The sequence below is a fragment of the Anneissia japonica genome, unplaced genomic scaffold (genome assembly GCF_011630105.1).
Source record: "Anneissia japonica isolate Jap-2015-1 unplaced genomic scaffold, ASM1163010v1 scaffold287917_len653891_cov171, whole genome shotgun sequence".
NCBI lineage: Eukaryota > Metazoa > Echinodermata > Crinoidea > Comatulida > Comatulidae > Anneissia > Anneissia japonica.
Window position 1 is genome coordinate 416,626 of NW_022747660.1, and position 5,700 is coordinate 422,325.

Sequence of the window (5,700 nt, forward strand, 5' to 3'; positions counted from 1 at the left end):
TGTGTGTTTATTGAGCTGAGTTTATAGATCTTAATTGTACTTTATCAAATACTTAAGAGTATTTTTCCAGTCTGAGAGAGCGCCATTTCTGGATATCCAGAGGTCCTATTTGAAAAAAAAAATCTCATTAGGATACCCCCTCCCAAACCATCCACCCGGCTTGGTCGGAAGGCCCTCAGATGTCAATGCGTGCCACAGTTATCCATATCTCACTCAGCCCCTCCCCAAAAATACATTCTACAGCAGCACTTGCACTTTAGTCCTATCTAATCTACTTTATGTTGACTCTATCATGAACTATAAGCTTACCAGAAAATTTGTTATAACAGTATTTATAGCATACCACTAATTTATTTTTGCAACCTTTCTTATTGACTGTTCTTAACTTTTGTGATCATTATAAATAAACAATTCAAATTAAAAGTGCAACTATTTGTGAGGAACAGTACATTTTTAATTAAAATAACTAAATCAAATCAGAGTAAGCATACAAACAACAATTTTTTTCATTCAGTCCGGTCGTTTAATGGTTATGCCATGTAGGATAGCAATTAAGTTCACTTATTGGCATATCCTTGACCCTCGTACCTACGAAATGAAATATTACTAATTTTTGACTTGGACTTGTTTGGCCTTGGGAAGTCTGTGCACAGTTTGTTTTCTAGACTCAAAATCTGGCCAATGGATCTTTTTCCTTCTTTGCTGTCAAATACTTCACTATTTTAGAATTCGCATATTTGGTTTTCACCATTTTCCTTTTTAGTGGTAAACTTGGGGGAATTTTTTGTCTTTTGTGGGGTTCCCTCTACTTTATCAGCAACTACTACGACTCCAATGTTATGCAGTAGGTGTTCGCATTGTTTCATCATCTATCGATAAGTTTCTAGTACTTCTGAAACAAAATTAAAAAAATTCTGCTTATAGTAAATTGTAATACAATAAAATATTTTTCAAATACTGCATCACATAGTCATAAAATTTGTATGCCTATAAAGTTTTTATAATTAATTATTAGTTTCTCTTTCAGTTTTTCAATGAGTTGGAGTCTGAATTTTTTTTTAATTGCTAAAATAATGTACTGCTCTTGTGTGAATTATATTACTTGTCAGTATAATTTGTTCAGCAAACTATGAACTGGCTAAACAATGATAAGTAAAATAAAATTATTAATTTTATCAATTATTGTTACTTGTATAAATAATTTGGGTATGTAATTTATAATTTGCATTGTTTATCCACTGTTTCAATAACTACAATTTGTTATTCAGTATTAGGCTACACTATTTATAATTTTTATGATGATACATTGAGAGTAGACTCTGCCAAAACATGTTCCTTTCATAGAGCCTAGTAATGGCCAGGCCAAGTTAAATCTCAGGCTACGCCTGATATAAGCATTATATATTTCCCTCCCATCATTTTTTCCCGGCTGGTATCCTTGTTGTAGTGTTTATCTGCCAGGTTAGGCCCCATAAAAAATTGTTTGTTTATCACCCTATCAAATCAAAGTATCAAAGAAAAGACTGATGAGGGAGGTTTTTTTTTTTTTTTTTTTTTTTTGCAAACTGCCTCTAATTTACCGATGTTCACAAGTAAATCAATGGTAGGGACACATATAAAAAGTCATAATGCAATCAAGTTTATATATTTAAAAAAAAAAGTATGTTTTTGGTGTACCAGTAAACATATTTGCAAGAAATCCTGAGCTTTTCAAGGGAAAAACGATGGAAAAACAACCATTTGAAATAAAAATATATATTGAATAAATATTTATTGATTAAAAAAGGGCCGTGCGTGCGTGTTCCGGCCCCACAGACAGACAATAGGCCCTCACCTCACCCCTCTATTATCACTAGGAATGAAGCCTAGGCTAGTGCCTAGGCTAGAGTAGAGAGCTGAGAGAAGTTCATTGTTAACTTTATTTTTAATAAGAAAACTAGAAATATACTTATCTTTTTTAGTGAATATGTTGTTTGATGTGTGATGCAAGTTACGCCTAAAATACAGCATAAAATTAAAAAGCAAAAACAAATCCCGGCACGGCACACAGTATCTTTTCTCGCGCTGACTTTTTCGAGCTGTTTCAGTTCAGAGCTAGCGTTGGGGTCATTCACGCTTGTTGCTGATTAGTCAGAAATAAAAATCCGTTCGGATTCACGTTTCCAATGGTTTTCTGATCCATTGCTCCGAATCCGGAGTCCGGGGAAAAAATCGGACTGTGTAGATGTGAACGCTTCTATTCTTTACCACTAAAGCCATTTCTCACGATTTTTTCTCCGGACTCCGGACCGGAATCCGGGCTTGATGTGAACGTAGCTTAAACCAGTTACAGCTAGGTTAAATTCAAAACAACCGTGACATGTATATTTTTTCTTTCAGTCATTTTATCGCTATGAACTGAAAAAGTACTTTTCTATTCAAGGTCGGCTTATATGGTGCGCAATGGTTATGAGTCACGATGTACCTCGCTATTACCATTACAGCCATAGTTCAAATCTCACTAATAAAGTCGCAGTGAACTTGGTTTTCGTTTGTTTTTTTTCCAATTCATTTTTTTCAACTGCATTAAAATTATATTTGTTTTCCGTGCCTTTTTTACTTTACATCTTTAAACGACTCTTCTTTTTGTTGCAATTTCAACTTTATTTCTTATTAAATCAATGTTGTTGCTGTTGCTCTTCTTCTTCTTCTTATTCTTCTTCTTCTTCTTCTTCTTCTTCTTAACCTCTACAGTTTGCAATGATCTTGACACAGATTGTGAGGTGCTATGGACAGAAAACCTATTTCATCTAGGGTCTACTATCGCTCACAAAAATACAGTACCGGAGACAAAATAGACAAACTTCATCAATGCCGTACTAAAATGGGATATAAAATCAATACCCATGATGTTGTACTCACAGTTGAATTTACCTAGCATTAACTTTAAGCAACCTTGTCATCCCAAGAAGTGGATACGGTACGGTTGGTGGTATGGTTGAGGAGATGGGATTATAACAACATGTCATGGACTCAACTAGATCCAATCACGGCTGTGCAGAGAACAAATTAGACTAGTATTCACAAATACTCCTGATATCATTAGAGAAATCCTGATGACAGATGGGATCGCTGATCATCACTTATCAACTTAAAAGCTGTCCCCACTATAAAACGCCCTACAAAGAGGAAAGTTTATCTTTAGAGAAAAGTCGAGAAAGTTAAAATTACAGATGAGCTTGGAAAATTGGTTTCAGACTACATTGATGCGACAGTTGGGATGTGCGCTAGTGATATTTGACGGTATTTACAGCCATCCTTAACATAATGAACAGAACTGTTCCTACCAAGATGACCATGCGTTTTAACTTGCCCTTAAAGATCTCTACGAAGGAAAATTAAGAAAAAACAACGACTCTACAAAAAAAACTCGAAATCAATCTGACTTGGATGACTTCCGCTCAGCAAAAAGTAATGTCCACAAGGATCTCAAACAGGTCCGTACAACTTTATACAAGTGACACTCTTGGATCAGCTTTAAAGAACAACACCACATTTTTCTGGTCATATATCAAGAAGATTCGACAGCAGTATTCTGGGATAGCCGATCTAGATAATAATGTGAAAGTTGTGAGTGATGACAAGAAGAAAGCTGCTATCCTTAATGTTCAGTTCCATAGTGTTTTTTTTTTTTTTTACCGATAAACCAGCGGGAGATACTCATTCTCTGGGAACCAGCCCTTACCCAAATATCAAGCATCTGCATAATCACGTCCGAAGGGATGGATAAACTTCTTTGAAATCTGAATCCGAAAAAGACCCAAGATCCAGAGAATATCTCCCCGTGGTTCTTGAACATCGGAGCTTCCCAACTTGCTAAACCTTTACAAGACTTCTTTCAAACATCTATCAATACTGGAGAAATTCCACAAGACTGCAAACGTTACTTCAGTTTTCAAAAAAGGAAGCAGGACCGTAGCTGCTAATTAAAGGCCAATATCTCTTACCTCAGTGGTGTGTAAAGTATTGGAGCACATCGTCCACAGTCATGTACCAAAAGTAACACGATGACTATGGGGAAAAGAAATCCGCCCAACCATGGATACAAGTTCTGTGATCACACGCTTTTCTCTTCTTTTTCTTACTTCGGAGTTTAAATCTCAAACACATTCGGCTAGGTCACGCACATCCAAGCCACTATCAACAAGGCTCAGAGAGTCCTAAATGTCATCAGGATAAATCTCTGGAACTGTGGCGAAAATGTGAAAGTTACCGCTTACAAGAAGAGTATGGTCCGATCTCTCTTAGAGTATGCTTCAAGCGTTTGAGATTCATCCATTAAGAAAATTATTTAGTCGTTGGAGCATGTCCAGCACCAAGCACCTCATTTTTGTAAAAAAGAATACTCCAGAGAAGAAGGCACAGTTACCCGCATCCTCGACGAATTGAAACGGAACACTTTACAAACCAGGAGACGACGTCGAAAACCAGAGATGCTTTACTACACACAAAATGGGTTTTAAAATGAAGATATAGTGTTTATCCAAATAGAAACATAGGCGAGCAAACTGTTCAAACACTCTTTGCTAATAAAAGCTGAACAGTTATTCTCGATATACTGCCGTGATTATACTCATTTTTTTTTTTTTTTTTTTTTTTTTTTTTTTTTTTTTTTTTTTTTTTGTTATAGTTTTGGCTTTGGACCATCCCAGAGATGTAATCTATCAAGAGAATTGACATATAATAATATACCCAATAAAGAGTTGAACTTTACTCTCATTTCGTGGTGGCAGGTCTCAAATGTTTAAATTAATATAAAAGATAGTTCTGTATTTTAAATAATTAAAAAAAAGAGGGTATTCCTTAAAACATAATTGGTTGCCATCATTCATAAAATATTAAATTTGTCAAATTAGGTGAGATCTGCAAAGGATGGGTTGATTTAAACAACATAATTAAACAAGTGGATCTGATATTGATTATTAGACATTCTGTAAAACAGTGTCACTCATATTCATTATAGTTCAAATTTCACAAACAAAATAATATACGAATTTAATATCCATCAAAGCAAAAACAAATTGGAAGAGTACATTATATCCACAAACTTTGACAGCTTGACAATTAACCAATCACAAAAACCCTCGCCCTGTTCGCCATATCTTGTATATAATCGATGAGCTCGATCCGCTGGTTGTTTTTGTATTATAGTGGTGTAGTATTTTAGGGGTGTAATATTACCAGTTAAATACATATCAGGTGAAATTTGGTCGAGTGGTGAAAACGCACGTATTTAAGTGTAAATTTTATCGAATGTATGTTGCTCGATTTTCCTTCTTGGATTTATTATTATTATTATTATTATTATTATTATTATTATTATTATTATTATTATTACTATTATTATTATTATTATTGTTATTGTTATTGTTATTGTTATTGTTATTGTTATTGTTATTGTTATTGTTATTGTAGTCTGGTTGTAATACTGCTGAAATGAACTTTAGCGGGAAAAAAGTAAAGGAAAATAAATTTTTGGTTTTTCTGAATCAGCATACCCTATAGTGTCTCAGAAAAAAAATCCCCATACCTGGGGCTTGGGCAATTTTTTTACAGCACTTTGAAATTTTGACCTAAAATACCCTATTTTAAACTATTTAAGATGGGGGTAGGGGAAATAAATTTATGTTTTTGGTCACTTTTACATATACTGTGGATATG

General features: G+C 34.4%; 1 protein-coding gene across 1 annotated transcript in view; it reads right to left on the reverse strand.

Moving 5' to 3' along the window:
• Nucleotides 1-5,700, reverse strand: part of LOC117120546 (hyalin-like) — a 31,192-nt gene that overhangs the window by 18,903 nt on the left and 6,589 nt on the right. The gene's annotated exons all lie outside the window — the stretch shown is intronic.